We start from the raw sequence: 19,549 nt of genomic DNA on the forward strand, positions 1-19,549 counted from the left end.
TCCTATGATATTTCATGTATGGCTGAGTTTTTCTTTGCCATATCTTTTGAAATCAACTTATTTCATAATTTAATATTCCAAGTATTCATTAAATATCTTGTTTTGATTGCCACAAATACTTAATTTTCTTTTTTCTTTTCTTACTTTATGAACAACCATTGTTTTTGTGTTACTACATTCAGTTTCCAGACATGGGTCAAAAATGACCCATGTGTATTCCTATGGAGTTTTATAGGATTTTTGATATTAGTTAATCTTTGCAACTTGGAACATATTTACTGTGGATAACTATTCACCTGTCACACATTTCACAACTCAACACAACTGCTTTTAGGCTGGGAGATGTTCACAAGTGACATCATTCATGAGGTCCTGAAATGCAACAACTTTGAGATGAAGAGATGCAGCAGCAAAAGGGAAAGAGTGTAGAAGCATCAAACAGGCATCATGGCCTGTATCAGGTTGACCCTCTTTGCAGGGGAGGACCACAGCCTAGATGTGGCCATTTTCAGCAGCATTCAGGTATTTGTGTGACTGTTTCCTGGCTAATTGCAGAAGAAGGTTCATTCCCAGTAACTTTGTCACCAGAGATAAGCAGTCTTCGCAATACATGCCCAGCAAGCCTGCAACATGTGGAATTATTCTGGATGTGCAATGATGTGAGGGTCCCATATGTGGTAGACTGAGTGTTCTACCCTTCCAGTGTCCCTCTGACTGGAAAGCTTATTGAGAAACCTGAACATTGCGGGGACTCTTCACCAGAACAAGCCAAACATACGAGTCACAAAGACATCCAAATGAAGGGACATGCCAAGTTCCACATTTTTTCATGGTCACGTTGCCATTCAATTTGTATTTAACGGCAACATGACTATGGTGAGCTATGTGCTGAAGAAGGGAAAGGCTGTTGTCCTTCTGAGCACCATGATGATGGCAAAGCAGTGGATGACAATGTTGTGATCCAGTACTGTAATAAAAGAAAAGCAGGAGTGGACACAATGGATCAGACAGTTTGCACTACTACTACTCATGTAAGTGGAGAACACAGAGGTGTCTGGCACAATGTGCTGGATGTTGCCACCCTCAATGCCTACACTAACTTCTACACCAACACCCTCATTACATGGGTGGTGTGACCCAAGGGGCAGTTCATCAAGGAGCTAGGCAAGGACCTTGTCATGCCACATAAAAGGTGCATGAAGGCCAAGTCACAGCTCCAAAAGTATATTAAAGAGGTGATGGAAAGATGTGGGGTAAAAACAAAATGCAACTACCACGCAGCCACAAGAAGAGCTCTTATCATCAAACTTTATGAAGCAGAGGATATCCTCAAATCTTTTTAGCCCCATTGTGGCTTTAAACATTGGATTTTGCATTTGGATCCAAAAACTTTCCCGCAAGGCCACATTTAGGCTCTTGTCTTCCCATGCAAGGTGGGTCAAACTGTTAGAGGCCATGAATTCCTGTTTGTCGATGCTTCTCCACTGATGCAGCCATGTTGAGCTGTAAAATGTGTGGCAGGTGAACAGTTATCCACAGTAAATCCTAAGTTTCTATCAAATTCCATAGTGAATCCATATGGGTCATTTTAGACCCATGTCTGTAAATTTGATGTAATACCACAAAAACCTTTTTTGCTCAGAAAGTAATAAATACAAACATTTAAATGATGATTTGTGGTACTCAAAAACAAGGTACTTAATGAATAATTAGAATATAAAATAATTAAATGAATTGATGTCAAAATATATAGCAAAGAAACACTCAGCCATACACAAAGTTCATAGGAAATGAATGCGGGTCATTTTAGACCCATGTTGTGCATTAGAGGGGGTAAGCATAGCTTGTGTATCAAAGGGTTAATCAGCAGTGTCACAGAGAGCTTCACAGATGCCCACAGACCAGCACCTATAACCAACCTGACCCAAACTCACTCTCCCTTCACTGTTTCACTAATGGACACATCCCATCCCTTAACTATTGTTCACTGCTTTTCTCAGTTTAGGTCAATACATGCATAACTTTGCAACCCCATGTGTGCAATCATTTTTGTCACAGACTAAAAGCCAGCCATGACAAGTTTAGTTGTGCAAGGCTCCATCTTCTCTTCATGAGGAAGCGTTGTGGTCTCTTGGTCTCATTTCCTGCTCTAAACCAGTTCTCAGTTTGAGCTGAGTGAATCAGGAAGGGAAACTTCTCATCGTTTACAGACAGTATAGTTCCACAACGAGTGGAATATGTACCCGAGGAAGATCAAGATTCATCAGAAGTGAATAGTTGTACAGTATTTCAGTGGTCAGATTCAAGGAACATTGTATTTAGTCAGATCACAGAGTAACTGCATCTTGGCTACCAAGCTCAAAGGAAAACCAATAACTAGTGCAACAATAACATTAGGCGTAAGTAATTGGCTTCAGTATATAGCAACAATAACAACTCAATTACAGTAACATCTCAATTCCTCAACTACATTCAAACAATGACGTGTCGATGACAGTAGAGACAACACCACCAAAACAACAACAGTGTGATGATGGATAGCAGGGTTGGTCTATATACTGTCCACATGGTCTGACTCACCACATATACAGTGTGATGATGGATAGCAGGGTTGGTCTATATACTGTCCACATGGTCTGACTCACCACATATACAGTGTGATGATGGATAGCAGGGTTGGTCTATATACTGTCCACATGGTGTGACTCACCACATATACAGTGTGATGATGGATAGCAGGGTTGGTCTATATACTGTCCACATGGTCTGACTCACCACATATACAGTGTGATGATGGATAGCAGGGTTGGTCTATATACTGTCCACATGGTCTGACTCACCACATATACAGTGTGATGATGGATAGCAGGGTTGGTCTATATACTGTCCACATGGTCTGACTCACCACATATACAGTGTGATGATGGATAGCAGGGTTGGTCTATATACTGTCCACATGGTCTGACTCACCACATATACAGTGTGATGATGGATAGCAGGGTTGGTCTATATACTGTCCACATGGTGTGACTCACCACATATACAGTGTGATGATGGATAGCAGGGTTGGTCTATATACTGTCCACATGGTCTGACTCACCACATATACAGTGTGATGATGGATAGCAGGGTTGGTCTATATACTGTCCACATGGTGTGACTCACCACATATACAGTGTGATGATGGATAGCAGGGTTGGTCTATATACTGTCCACATGGTCTGACTCACCACATATACAGTGTGATGATGGATAGCAGGGTTGGTCTATATACTGTCCACATGGTCTGACTCACCACATATAGAGTGTGATGATGGATAGCAGGGTTGGTCTATATACTGTCCACATGGTCTGACTCACCACATATACAGTGTGATGATGGATAGCAGGGTTGGTCTATATACTGTCCACATGGTCTGACTCAGCACATATACAGTGTGATGATGGATAGCAGGGTTGGTCTATATACTGTCCACATGGTCTGACTCACCACATATACAGTGTGATGATGGATAGCAGGGTTGGTCTATATACTGTCCACATGGTGTGACTCACCACATATACAGTGTGATGATGGATAGCAGGGTTGGTCTATATACTGTCCACATGGTGTGACTCACCACATATACAGTGTGATGATGGATAGCAGGGTTGGTCTATATACTGTCCACATGGTCTGACTCACCACATATACAGTGTGATGATGGATAGCAGGGTTGGTCTATATACTGTCCACATGGTCTGACTCACCACATATACAGTGTGATGATGGATAGCAGGGTTGGTCTATATACTGTCCACATGGTGTGACTCACCACATATACAGTGTGATGATGGATAGCAGGGTTGGCCTCTACTGTCCACATGGTCTGACTCACCACGTATAGAGCAGCTTGTCTCTAGAGCAAATTACAGTAAGTTTAACATGGGATTATAGTATTATCTTATTCGAAGTGTATAGTATTATCTTGTTTCGAAGTGACACATTGTCACTTCGAAACATATTCAACTCAAGAGACCTAATGAACCGTGTAATCTTATCTAAACAGCTTTACTGCCTTCTCTGAAACTGCTCTCTCTGTCATCACATGTTCTGTAATAACACCCAGTCCAGTAGACATCTGTACTGTAGACAATGATTAACAGGAATGACCAAGGATCTTTACTGTACTTTTGTACTAAAAATCACCTTCAGTACCATGAAAACTAACTACTGACAAACAAATATTACCATTAAACCCATTACAATCCTTCACTCTCTACTAGATACAGTTACTCATGTGAGTGTCCAACCAAATGTTCCAACGGTTCAGCTGTGTCTCTTGACCACACCCTGGTCCTCCATTCAGGAGGATTGTAGGTCTGAGCGTCTAACTAGAATCCTCCTCACTTCCTGCCTGACCTGAACATGACTCCTGGAGGGACTTACCTCTGCTTTCTCCTGGTCTGAATTCACAAACACAACGTCAAGTCAAGCAGGCATTGTCCTTCGTGCTGAAGAAGAAATCTGTTGATGCTGTTTGTGCTGTTCCTTCAAAAGGAGTGACTCTGTACAACAGGTTCAGTAACAGGTCAAAGTCTGGTCATATAGACGCCATCATTCATTCTAGTTGCAGGTCCACTGAACAGTGCAATAAAACAGGTCAGAGTCCAGTGATATAGACCCCATCATGAGAGCTGTTTACCATCCAGGTAGGAGGGGCCTGGGTGTACTGTCACATCAGAACATCTGACACAAGGGAAGTTACAGACCTACGACTAACTAAAGAAAGACAATATCCCTGAGACAAGATGTTTTATAGATGCACCGTTGTTGGTCTGGATATCAACAGGACTTCAGGTCCCAGAATCCACCTCTCCACTGCCCTTGTTACCTGAGATCACAGTGACTTCACAAAGCCCTGGTGGCAACACACTCTAGAATGTTGAATCATTAACAGCATGAACATCTAAAGCAGATTATTACACACTGACCAGAAGTTCTTATTTCCTGTATAAACCCTGCCCTATCTCCCCTGTCCCCTACAGACCTGCTGTACCTGGACTGACCCTCACCTGTCCCTGACCACCATGCTCCTATAGACCTGCTGTACCTGGACTGACCCTCACCTGTCCCTGACCACCATGCTCCTATAGACCTGCTGTACCTGGACTGACCCTCACCTGTCCCTGACCACCATGCTCCTATAGACCTGCTGTACCTGGACTGACCCTCACCTGTCCCTGACCACCATGCTCCTATAGACCTGCTGTACCTGGACTGACCCTCACCTGTCCCTGACCACCATGCTCCTATAGACCTGCTGTACCTGGACTGACCCTCACCTGTCCCTGACCATGATTCTGGATCAGCTCTTGGTACATCTGACCCTGTGTTCTGATTAAAAGTTCTGCACTAGTGTTCAACTCCTGGTCTCTCTGTCCTGTTTCAACCAAGAGTCTTCAAGACCAGGAATATCTACACCCTTGTCTCTTGGGCTGAATCCATTCACTTTATTAACCTTCTATTGTAAACACTCCCCAGATAACTGCTGTGTGCTGATTCAGCAGCACTGGAATGAGAGCAGTGTTGTCATGGCTGTGTGCTGGAGGTCACATGTATATGGGACCAACAACAGCAGTCTCAGACAGGGTTAGGGTTAGAAAGAGAGGGCCGTAGTGTCTTCCAGATCTCCTCCACTCCCTCACCACGGAGGATGGCTACCGAAGTCTCCACTCCTCTGGTGGAATGAGCCTGAATGCCAGGTGACACAGGACATCCCACACCCTCATCCATGATACTGAGAGCACGGTGGAGCCAGTGAGAGAGGCTTTGTGGAGACAAAGTATCCCAACTCTTGATCCACCACAGCAGATCAGTAACTGAGGGGAAGATATGATAGATGCTCAGCATGTCAAGTAGTGTAGGGGGTTCATATTGGACAAACAACCAATATGAATTCCCCTGTTTGAAGGAAGATGGGAAACTGAACAGGGTTTTAACATTGACCAAATAATGCCAATACCAATATAATTACAGTTATTTGACTCAAGAGTTGGACAACAAGAGAGCAAAACTACTTCATAGTGGGCCACCTACAAAAGGCTGAATGGGGATTTGAACTCATGAGCATAAGGTTATAAGGCAGCCTCTCTATCCTCTCTGCTACACACCAACTGTTGAAAATGAGTAGAAAGGCAACACTATTAGCTATGGTCAGCTTTGGGACAAAGGTTTAGAAGCGGTTGACATTTCAAAGTGGAATTGCGTGAAATTGCACATGGTATTTCATAATGATGTCATCCTGTTCAACTAAACAGATATTCAAATTTAAGACAGGCTAAAAGACTGCAATTGGATTCAAACATACAACCTTATGCTTTGCAGGTCACTGTCCCAGTCCATTGAGCTATTCTCAGTGTTGAATAATGACTTGTTCAGTTACTGTATAAAAAAGTAAGTCGTTTCTTCTGTGGTAAGAATTGTTAGATTCAGCGAAAGTTTAAACTACTCAAATTCAAACATATTTTTACATACCAAGGTGAAATTGTTGATGGTACTTCAGAGTGATGTCTTCTTGAACCCAATAAGGTTTGAAAACCATCAGTCAAAATGATATTTGATTTATTGACACAAAAATATTGAGGCAATGTGGAAAATTACATAAATACACCCCTTTCAGACATTTTGTATTACATTTCTCATTCCATTTCACCTTATATAAAAACACACCTGCCCGCACACCATACCCCAATTCATGCTGTTTACCTCCCTCCCAGCGCAAGTCACGCCAAAGCAGAAATGCTGTAGCGGACGCATGAGGTAAATAAAAATGGACTCCCTCAATCAAAACACGTTGATCACAACACTATTTCCAGAATTTCTCAAAGATAACCTGAAGACTGCTCTCCAGAACCACAGTTAATTTACAATCAAGACTAGCCTCATTGGCAATAAGTCAGTGGCACAGCCCATGTTCAACTGCTTGCAAGTATTAAGGTTGAATGGCCGACTCTCACTTCCCATTAAACCACACAACATGCATTCTCAGGGTGACCAATAAGATTATTTTAACTAACAAACAACAATATTGCAAAGAACATCTAACTGACCGAACGAATTGGACAAATTGCAGGAAATGCCATAATAAAAATTTTAAAAACATTCGGCAGTGAACTGTAGCGCCTCCTACTGTCGGATATGGGACCTTGGATATGGAAGTTACTCTTGTCCTGTAGTTTCAACTTGCAGTAACTTTATTAGCTTCTTAGCTGTGGACAAAAATATTTTTCAATACACCAAGGTGATTCTGCACACAGAAGTTCAGAAGTCATCTCTAAGCATGAGGTCTGACATCTGTCTTTCATACACTATGTTATAATGCAGACAGTAGAGTAAAGGCAAAACTGCTCCTGAATCTTAATCATACATACATAGTCAGTGAAGTCACACACAGCAATACATTGCAGAAGGTTAGGTGGAAAATGATGCAAAAACACAGTATGGAGGATCTGGGGATTGTGGCAGCCATTGTACAATATGCAGGTACAGTAGATTTATGTGATGTATGACAGTATGTATGACAGCATGACAGTCCAGGCCTGAGAATGACTGCCGTATTATGTTGCCTTTAACACACCTGCAGTGATGCATGAGTCTGACCTCAGCTGATGACATGGCCTGCTGCCCAACCTGAAGAAGTTTTGCTATTTTTTTGTATGATTCAGAATCTTGTGGACGGGATACAGATGGTATCAAAGTTCTTTGGCTTTCCTTTGACCGATGAGCAAGTTCAGACCATTGCAAGCGAGAGCTAGCCTGACGTTGTCATACTCATAATTCTAGTCAGAATATGAGTCTGAAAACTCTCCGTTGGGCTGTGACTACGGGGCGTGTTTCAACCGAACTCGTAAAACAAATGCCTCTTCGGTCAATTGGATAGACCTACAACCAATCAGAGCAACGTAATATGTTGTTTGTTGAAAACAAATTCAAACCAAGCGCTCTTTCGTGACGTTGTTGATTACGTTACTGTTGATCATCTGTCCATCATCGTATAAAGCCCGCCCTGCCCGCCCTGGCAATTTCATTGGTCCGTCCCGATTCAGTTTTTTTGTAGTTGTCCCCAATACGAGACCCTCCAGACCCAACTTCCCGAACACATTTTTTTGTGGGCGGGGAGAGTTTGGCTGGCAGCCAGGCTAAGCAAGAGCACCTTTACAGCTCAACTCATGGTGGACATGGCAGCGTGTTTTTCTGCAAATGTACTTTCTCTTAACAGTGTATTTAACTGTTCTCTCTTTAACAGTCTCTCTCATTCAGTCAGTCAATTTGATTTAGAAAGCACATTAAAAAATTACAGCTGTTAGCCAAAGTGAATAATTAAAACACACACATTAAGACACAACCACAGACAATGCACCAAACATGTTACCACTGCACATACCTATGGCCATATGCAACAGAACATTTTAAAGAACAGATTTAATACCGTCATATGTTGAAGCAGTTTTTATACATTAAGTGGCAATTTCAGTATCAAAGTGCATTTGTCTTTATAAAAGCTACCAACAAAATCCATAGTTTTCAGGTGTGCTTTGGTATGCCAAGCCAAAGGAAAGCAAAACATGACTCAACACTTCACATTCTTGAATGTATTTTCTGTGGGGGTCAAATAAGTATAAAACAAACATTATTCACATCTCTTCTGAAACTGTCAAATGTTGATGCATATTCAGAATATATTTTTCATCTGTTCATACACTTTGGATTTGTGTCTTCACATGACACTTGGTACAATATGCATTTTGTATAATGATCTTGTTATTATATTTTTTATTCTCTTTGTGTTTGACCTTTGATCAGGTGAAGTTGGAGACTGGAAAAACCATTTCAGTGAGGCCCAAAGCAAGCAGATGGATGATGAGTTTCAGAAGCACTTAGCTGGTACTAAACTGGGGGACAAATTAAAATATGATGTTTCCTGCAAGTAAATTATCCTGGGAACTCCATAACCCACTTAACGTAGTAACATATACATTTTATTTATAGTAGTGTAAATTGTTATTCATGTCATTGTTAGATTTTGTGATTATATAGAATGCATGTTGTTCAGCACTTTTACTTCCTATTTGTCCTTACATTTAATCATTGTAAGGCTGGGTGTCCCCCTGCCCCCACTAATCATATGCTAAAAAAGAGTTGCTGGACAGGGTCTCTACTTGACGGCTCTCACATTCCATTGTGTAACTTCCTGTAGCATTGCAAGTCATATGTTGATAAGCAAGAAGTGGTCAGATTGGTCGGTCTTGTGTATAAAAGGAATTGTAATGCATTGTCCTTTGGATTCTTCATCTCCTGAGACATTCTCCTCAGCTCTGGCTTGTCCTTGTGCTCATTCTCCTTGCTCACCTCTTGCTTTTTCTATCTCTAGTTTTACAATAATTATGGTAGAGTATGTAAGAGCTAACCTTCATCTTGTAACCATTTGCCTTGTAATTGGTAAGTGACGTTAATGAATTAACCTTACTTTGATCATTCTTGCTATGATTTAACCCATCGGTCTTTGTCAGTCACGTGGGTTTGTTGTGGTTTTTTTGTGTGTGACATCACCGCAACACAATTTTCCAGAGGTGTACACCATAGGTGTGCCATAGATAGGTGTAAACAGGTAGCAAGACAAGGCTTTGCAAAGTGACTGTGTTGAAAGGGAATCTTTACAGGGATGGGCAAACGATGTCTTGTGAGATGCCTTGTGAAGCTTTGGACCATCTTAATCAATGTATTAAATCCTTATTTTTAAACTGTAGTTTAGTCTGTTCCTCTGGGTCACAAACACTGATCCTCCCTTCCAAAAAACAAACCTTTTTCAAGTCCTAGATTTTTATACAAGGTGGCGTCGTTAGACTCATGGTACGATTCACTATATCTTGCTTAATGGGCGGAGCTAGTTCAGGCATGGAACTCGGGCAGCGCGCGCCATATCACCCATCGCCGTGTTCTCAGCCCATAGGCTCAGCTTGATAAGCGGAGCTATAAAGTCGCACACATGCACGCACACCCGTCCTCGCCCCCTTGTGTTCTGCGCTGCTGCCACTGCTGGTCGCTCCCCGTTCTCTGTGTTGTGTTGGCCTTCTCTGTCGTTGGCGTTTCCCCGTCTGTCTCTTCGGTCCCGGACGCCGTGTGCGTGTTTTGGGGATCTGAACGAAGGTTTCGAGCTGCTTCCCGATGATTCTCCATCCGTGAAGCCCTGCACCGATGGGGTCGGTGGAATTCGGGGCGCCGAGTCAAGCGCAGTTCCCGTTTGGCCTTGTCGACCTACAAGGACTGTCCGTTGTACAACATGGGGTTCGGCCACTTGGAGCTGTTTGTTCCTCGAGTGGCGAGGCCGTTCCTTCCGCTCCCCTGCATGCAGCCCGGGGAAGGCTCCGGCGAAGGGCGGCTCCGTTTCCCGTGCTGCTGTTGTGCTGTCCAAAGGGGGGCTCGCGTTCAGGAGCCGACCACGAGCAGTAGCGGCATATCTGGCATATCAGAGGAGCGACATTTGCAGGTACCATCGTGAATCACGTTCAGGTTTTCTCGGTGCACAGACCTGTTGGACAGGCGTCTGATCGAGTGCGGGGTGTAGGGTTGGACATATCGTCCAAGGACAATGCTATGTGCATGCTTCTCGGTCTACAATAATAGGGGCATTAAGGCTTTGCTGCACAAACCCGCATTCGAAGAAGCAGCCAGAGTTCGCTAGGTAGCTGCTAGCCATTAGTAGTGTAACTGTTACTAAGCCGCCCTGTTTGTCACTGCTTGACCGAGCCGAACAGAAGTGCTTGCTGTATTTGCGCCGTTTAAATTGATTGGATCTGCTCCACGATTCTAACAATCTGCTCGCGTTTGATGACGTCTTTCAATTCCGTGCAGCGGTATTATGAATACGGCGGAAGCACTGGAGTACATTGTCCTAGTGAGATTTAGCCTAACAATGGAGACGGCAAACGTTGTCGGTTAATAGCAGTAATAGTTTACTAGAATGCGTCCTGTAAAGGAATGAATACACTATGCTAATTCTGCTGCAACTCCATATACCATACTGGTTCTGTCTCTTACTTAATAGAGACGCGTATAAAGCCCCATGACATGCTGTTTTGGATGCTTTATGCAGGCCGTAGCGGTCCCGTAATATTGTAGCCTATCTGCATGTTGTCTTGTGACATCCTAAGAGGAACATGTTCAATTGAAGCATTGAGCTGCGTTTTCTCAAGGCAGAGAAGAATACCCTGCCCCGGTTACACCTGTAGATATACCAATGTGTACTGACTATGCTGAACATGTGTCTGATGTAATCAGTGTCAGAAAATGAGTAACAATAATGATGAACCGAGAAGCTTGTGAGACGGTCCGCATGAAGCCAGCTATACTGATTGCAATAGGTATCTGCATGCTGCAGGTAGCCTGCAGGGACGCTTCCCCGATCTGTGCCCTCGTCAAAGGGCAAGTGAATACCGTCAACCCCTGCCTAGTTCGATATTCTTATACATACCTTTATGCGTTCTCTGCGAGCCCTCTGCCTGTAAACATGTCTGTGCTGTGCCCTTTGTAGGGTGCACCGTTTCAAGTCCAGCAAGCTGCAACCGTGTCCATCAAAGCATTGGTGGCAGGTGTCCAGTTGTACGTTCGGTGTGCGGATCCTTCATCATGCAGCCTTCTGGGGAGCCCGTCTCTCCGTCTTGTAACAAGCGGTGCACGGAAGCAGCGGGCTGAAAGCAGACAAATGTCTTCCTAACACTCCACCTTTACTGCACAGACACACAACTACCACTGAGACAGGGGTGCTTCGTGTTAAGTCGACACCCTGCTCGATGGTGTTTCTCGGGTTCTGCGGTGTAAAGGTACCCCCACTGTGATGGTCCACACTAACTTCCTTTTGTCCCCTCTCCTTCATGCGCTAGTACCTGCTGTACCGCCCCGGGCGACACCTGATGAGCCCCTGTTTACCAGTGACGCAGCCGGCAAGGCCACAACCAGATCGTGGCTCACGCAACTCTACAAAGTTCTGTGCGAGTGCTATGGCCTGTCCCCGGAGCCGTATACGGCGAATTCCTTCCGGATCAGGGCGGCTGCTTCTGGTGTCCACGTCCGCGTGGACACTGGACGTCGTGGAAGCGCAGAACTCATGAGCGCTTGAGAACAGAGACCGGGACCGTGTCGGGTGATGCTTGCAGCCGGTACACAATAGAGGCTTGCATTGGATAACGCTCTGCAACTATCTACTCTAGAACGAGCAGCCGAGCAGGCGCTCAAGAAGAAGCTGAGCAGGCCCTCACGGGAAGCCGAGCAGGCGCTCAGGAAACCGAGCAGGCGGTCAGGAAGCTGAGCAGGCGATCAGGAAACCGAGCAGGCGCTTAGGAAACAGGCGCTCAGGAAACCGAGAAGGCGCTCAAGCTGACCAGGCCTCCAAGCTGAGCAGGCGCTCGAGCAGGAGCTCGAGAAGAAGCCGAGCGGGAGCTCGAGAAGATCAGATCGCTCAAGCTGAGCAGGTCGCTCAAGCTGAGCAGGTCGCTCAAGCTGAGCGGGTCTGAGACCTCCGGTGACCAATGTGGTCCGCATGTATCCTGTGGTTGGGTGGCTTCATACATTGCAAAGGTAGTATGTCTTCGGATCTCCATGCAGCCATGGTGATCCACAGACTACCTCTGATGCGCTACGTCGCTGTCAGAATCCAGTGTCTACATGGGGACGTCCGCTTAGATGCCCTGGGAACAGCGGATGCACCGCTGATTTGTCTCACACATAGTTTTGTTGCTAGTAACAGTGGGATGTCATGTGGTCTTCCTGAGGCTCAGGAGGTGTGACGCTCCGCTCTACACATAGTATAGACTGGTGGAGTGTCGGTGTTTTGGGGATTTAACTTGTTGCTCCCTGCCTCATGTCGGGGGACATGGGGAGCGCTTCCCCATGTACATCCATTCCGCCAATTTTAAACCATTTGTCATGTGTATGAATAAATGGTGAAATCAATCACGTGAGTGTCTTGACTGAACTAATTAAATGCCACACTTGAATAAACGCTGCACCAAAAATGAACATTGGGTAATAAATGCTGCAGCGTTTTATCGAAGAAATACGGTAACTGTACCATCTAGAGCAGGGGTGTCCAAACTTTTTTCAAAGAGGGCCAGATTGGATAATGTGAAGATGCTCGGGGGCCAATCGTCTCTTCGGAAAACATTTTACCATAAAAGTTACATGCAAATAATACACAATTTAAAAAAAAATATATGGCAATGTAACCAAATATAAGCCACTCAGTCAGGCGTGAACAACTGTAAAAACACAATTCTGCTTTTCATTCATATTCAGAGTCAGATAACATTGAACAAAATACATGAAATACTACTACTAGTTATAGCCAAATCTTATTCAAGAGTTTAATAACATAAGTGCCATAAGTCCAAGTGCATATATTAGCTGTGCTTTTGGATTTTCACTGTTAATAGTGAAAGATGTTACTCTTAAAAACACACAATTTCAGATTGACCAAGAAACAGATAACTTACTGACACTAATGAAAAGGGTGATCCTGAGATCTGGATTTCAGTAAACAGGCCAGGTCGGGTTTGACGGCACTGGTTGAGATGCGTAAAATGTCACGTAAGTGGGAGTCACTTTGTTTTGACCTCAATCGGCGCTTGTTTAAATTCATGACAGAGAATCTCTGCTCAAAAAAAATATGTGGAGCCAAATAAGCTCAGCATTTTCTTTGCATGTGTTCGCATTTCTGGAAACCTGCCTTTATCCAGCTGCCGGTAAAAGTCAACAAGAGAAAGCTGCTGGTGTCTGCCGCGCCACTCGTCGTCACACTGCAGCTCAATGAGCTCCAGCTGCAGCTGTGGAGGAGCATCATCAGCAACCAAAAAAGCCAAATCTGCCAGCCATACAGGATCTGACAGTTCTTGCATTGGTTGCCCCTTTTCATCCCAAAAAATTCTGATTTCCCCTCTGAGAGAGAACAATCGCTGCAATGCAGACCTCCGACTGAGCCACCTGACATCGTTGTGCTATATTACGTCTCCGTAATCAGCCTGGATGTCAAGCAAGAACTGCTGAAACTGGCGGTGGTATAGAGCTTTAGATTGAATGGAATTTATTGCCTTTACCACCGGTTTCATAACGTGATCAAATTTGAGAATCTTTGCGCAGAGAGCCTGCTGGTGAATTATACAGTGGAGTTTCATAGCGTTACCTCCTTCTTCGCTGACTTTATTGCAGATCAGTGTGGAAAATCCACTTTGTTCACCAGTCATGGCAGGCGCACCATCGGTAATAATCCCACAAACTTTACTCCATGGTAGTTTCATATCCTCAACAGCGGCACTAACAGCAGTGAATAAATCAGTTTCTCTTGTTTGGCCTTTAAGGCTTTGGAGGTCAAGCAGCTCTTCTGTTACCTTCATGTCGTCATCAACTCCACTTTAAAAAATCAGTAGCTGTGCAATGTCAGATGCATCTGTGCTTTCATCGCAGGCTAATGAAAAATAATCAGAAGTCACTCCCCTGTCCCCCAATTGTCTATGAATATCTGACGATATGTCCTCAATTCTCCGTGCCACAGTATTACGAGCCAGGCAAACGTTCATAAATTCTTGCTTCTTCTAGGGGCAAATGTTCTCCACCATTTTCATGACACAGTCTTCGATAAACGTACCCCCTGTAAAAGGTTTGTCATGTTTAGCTATTAACATGGCCACTTCGTAGCTTGCTTTGGTAATGTTTTCATTTGAATCATTGGCCCGCGTGAAGAATCGCTGTTGTGAAGCCAGAGCAGCTTTGAGTTGTTTAACTTTTTCAGCAGGGTCACTCGCCGTTAGCTTGTCAAATGCGTTGGCTTTTTTGTCTGGTAGTGTCTCTTTACATTGAATTCCTTAAACAAGGCAACCGTTTCTTGACAAATTAAGCAAACACAATTGCCTCGAGTGTCAGTGAAGAAATATTGTAATTCCCATTTCTCCTGAAAGCGGCGGCCCTCACTGTCAACTTTCCTCTTTTTACTTGCCATGGTAGAAATGATCGGAGAACAGTTCGCAGCAACGTGTGTTTGAAAGTCGGTTGGACAAGTGTGTGTGCAACAGTAAAGCTGTACTAACGATCACACTGTCGCCTTGTTCTCGTGAGACGAACATTTGATCGATGCTAAAGTAAAAGTCCAATACCCTATCCTAGCGGTTGAAGGAGGAATTGAATTTGAACGTTTTATTATTTATTTAACAGTGCTGGCGGGCCATAGATAACACATTATAAGACCGAAGCTGCGGGCCACATGAAATCTGACCGGGCCGGACTTTGGACACCCCTGATCTAGAGGCTTTACTAAGAACTATAGTTCTTTATGATTATAGGGTGTTTGATTAAAATATATTTTGTTTGATGTTAATAGATAAAAAAAATAACAACAGGCAAGAAGCCAAACAAAATGCAATGAATGTTTGATTAATAATTAATGTATATTACAGAGTAATCTGTAATACTGTTCTTCACAGTAGATGCAGCAGCTTTCATGGAGGTGATGTTCTCTGTATGAGATTCCACCCTAGGTCTTCTCACCCACCCAACAACTGTGAAGATCAACTTAAAGGTTTTATCTTCTTTCCTCTGCCTCTCCTGAAAGCTCTCCTGACAGCTGTCCCGAAAGCCCTCATCAGGCCACAGAAACATCCTCCTCCCTTCTTCACTTTCTGCCTGGGAGCAGATCTGTAGAACTGTGAGTGTTGAACCTGTGCCTGACTCCACTTTGTAAATACTTTCTTTAATATTGTCCTAATCATGTTAACCAATGCACTACCAAGCCACCACAAAGTCATAAACAAAAATCACATTCTGATAGACGTGTTCACCGTTTACATCAACACCAGCTGACGCCAAATGGTTTGAATTCTTTGACAGATGTGGACCCAAGCCTGGATTTGTGTAGGATTTGGTTGGATTCAGAGTATTGACATGCCTTGGTATTCCGCACTCGCATCAGTGCTGTGATTGTGTCGCGGCTCGTCTTGACACCTCTGAAACCGCAAGTCTCGTAACCGTTTACTGACACTACTTGCCTTTCTCTGACACGTTCTCAATCTCTGTATACTCTCTCCATCTTTCTTTGTCTCTCTTGGGCTGCACGGCGTCACTGTAAAGTTGCCTGACGAGGGCTTTTCTAAAAACCTAACCTCATGTCTTGATGCTTTTTTACCGTCTTCGATGTAATGTGTCACTAAGTGAATGTTGTTGCTCGACGAGTCTTTCATGGATGAAACATTGCTTCTGTTGGATACAGCTGTTGATTAAAGTTTCTTGTATTGATGAAATAGAAGTGATTGTGTACATGTGAGAACCTTCTATAATCTGGTGTCGGGAAAGAGACAATAAGGTAAGTTATTTTTTGTCTGTGTGTACCGTTAAACAAAAAGGAGACACGCTGGCATGTAATAAGAAATATGGGGACCTTACCAAACAAGGTGAAATAATTTGAAACCTCAGATAGATTGGCTACTATTCTTCCATGTTTTATGCATTTTGTAGTCCTGAATATGGTAGTTTGATGATGCATTGGTGTTTTGGGCGGGTGATGATGAGTGTCTTCTACTTTCTCCCCATGTGACAGTGGAGGATTTGGAGCGTAATGATGGAACTGCAGAGAGGCCCTACTTCATGTCCAAGAACCTGCTCACCATCCTGAACAAGTCCAACGAGGAGACCAAGACAATAGACTAACCTGAAGGACTGTGTGTGTGTGTGTGTGTGTGCGTATGACTGTTATTGATTGCCACACTGTGTGTGGGTGTGTGTGTGTGTGTGATGGTTTTGTTGATTGACTGTCAGATGACGTACGTGTGCATGTGAGTGAAGAGAACAAAGGGAGAAGAGTTCCAGCAGCCAATATTAACCATGGCTGTGATGTGTTTGGAATGTGCCTTAAGTATGCTATAAAGTTTGACACAATAAAAGCAATGAGAGATTACTTTTTTAACAAGAATTGTTGTCTTTCTGACACCCGTTCATACTGGCTACTAGGGGTGCAATACCGAACTGGAAAAAAACGAACCGTTCAACCCACTACCCACGGTTCGGTTTTACATGTAACCAAGTTTTTTGGGATCTACGGAAATTTGTGGCTCTTTTTTCTTTTTTTACACAACCGAACACCCACAGAGCAGTGTTGCCAACTTAGCGACTTTCTGGCGATCTATCCAAACCCTCCTGGCGACTTTTATGTTGTTGGAGACTTGCTGGTGTTTTAGAGACTGACATGAAGCACGGATCGCAGTACTGTCCTCAACAAGCAGCGGGTGCTGCCGTGAGCTCCTCCTCCGTCCCAAAGCACTCACAAGCATTCAGTCTCACTATAGCCTCACAAGCATTCAGTCTCACTATAGCCTCACAAGCATTCAGTCTCACTATAGCCTCACAAGCATTCAGTCTCACTATAGCCTCACAGGCATTCAGTCTCACTACAGCCTCACAAGCATTCAGTCTCACTATAGCCTCACAGGCATTCAGTCTCACTATAGCCTCACAAGCATTCAGTCTCACTATAGCCTCACAAGCATTCAGTCTCACTATAGCCTCACAAGCATTCAGTCTCACTATAGCCTCACAGGCATTCAGTCTCACTATAGCCTCACAAGCATTCAGTCTCACTATAGCCTCACAAGCATTCAGTCTCACTATAGCCTCACAAGCATTCAGTCTCACTATAGCCTCACAAGCATTCAGTCTCACTATAGCCTCGCGCAGCTCCACTACTTTCCTTAATGAGGAGTTGGCAACACTGCTGGAGGCAAATCATACAAAGGCAGGCACGTGTAAAGTATGCAAAACCAGGGCTATTCCGGAACCTTTTTTATTGGATATGGCACCTTTGTCACTATGGAAAATGATTTGCCTAAATGTAAAAAATGAATTACTGTTTGTGTAGCGTTCAATGTTGTTATATGTCTTGTTAGTCTTTATCCCCCATTGAAGTTTTACAAAGATCTTGTGTTCAAATTTTCGATGCGTTTTGAGGTGAATTTTTAGGTTACGACAGCAGGGGAGGCACTTCAAATGACACTTGTGCTTATGCTGGTTGAGTAGGCTAGCTGTTAGCATTGTTTCCCTCGGGGGAAAAATGTCAGACAACAGACAACAAAATGTGCTTAACTTTTTCAAATAAGTCCCACAAGTAGCCTGTGCTGTTTACATGGTCATGGTCACATGATGACGTTTTTTGGTTAATTTAATCCATGGATAATTGCTGCTTGTAAAAACGATTGTTGCAGTGTTTTTTTTTAAGTTTCACACCCATGCAGTGAATGTTCTGAAGTTAAAATATACATTGCACTGATGTACAAGCTGTTTGTGTTGTCAGAGAAGCTATGTAGGCAGAGTATTCTTTTGTGTTCAGTTTTTTGGTTTCCTCCAACCCCCGTTTTGAGTTACTGGGTCCACCCCCCTTCTGCGCCTCAGGACCTCCCGCTTCACCGGATATACAGAAAATAAACCGAAAATACAGAGAGAACACAGAAATGGTCATGTTATTTTCTTCCCCCTACTTTGCTAAACAAAACCGAACCCAAACCGAAACCGTGACCCAAAAAAACGAACCGAACCGTGGGCTTGTTGAATTGTTGCACCCCTGCTTGCTACTGAAGTAACAGTCTAATTGATAAGTGGCAAATGTTTGCTAAAAAAGTTGGTGAAAATGACAGGACAAAAATTTATTTCATTGTTGGGTTTCCATTTAACCATGTTTGTACTTTTGACATTTGATTTTAGAGAACTTTAACTGTTTATTCTTTTTTCTCTATTAAATGTCTGAGTTGCTATCTTGAGAATGACAGTTTTATCTGGCGGGTTACTATGGTTTGACAATAGTCTGTTGCTTTAGGCCTATTGTACCAATGCCTCCAGTATTAAGTTAGAATAAAAAGCTGTTTTGCTAAGATGCTAAAATGTTCTATAAAGTTATTTTATCTTTTTTTCCTGATTAGGTTGTCTTTATTCATGTTGTTAAGTATTCACCATGTACTGCCCTGTATTGTACTTACAATTTATCAAAGCAAGTTGTAAAGTTTAAACCCGAAACTAAAGTAAAGACTTGGGACTGAAAATATTTGGTCAGCTTGACCTAAAATGCATTATTTTGTAATGCTCAAGTTGTGTTTGTAATGTTATATTACAACATGTAATATGTTGTTGCTTTTCACAGTGAAGGTTCTTGTAAATAAAATGTTTTTAAGTTACAAGACTTAAATGAAGTGTGATATGATTATTATAAAGACATTAATAGAATTTCAACAGTAATAATTTCTATCTACGTAATTAGATGCAGCATGTCTTGTATTATACTGGATAAAACATTTAAATTGTTCTCATTTTGTAAGTAAGGAGACTCTTTAGTTGTAAATGACATTCAGTTGACCATAGAGACAGTTAACAGTTGACAATTAAACAAGATAAACATTTAACAACAATATTTACTAACATTATGAGAAAGCAATTATAATACCAGCTACACCTGCTTGTGATTGGCTTTCATCTGTGAGAATGTGA

This window comes from Hypomesus nipponensis, chromosome 9, assembly GCF_054491055.1.
Source record: "Hypomesus nipponensis isolate SF chromosome 9, ASM5449105v1, whole genome shotgun sequence".
Taxonomy (NCBI): domain Eukaryota; kingdom Metazoa; phylum Chordata; class Actinopteri; order Osmeriformes; family Osmeridae; genus Hypomesus; species Hypomesus nipponensis.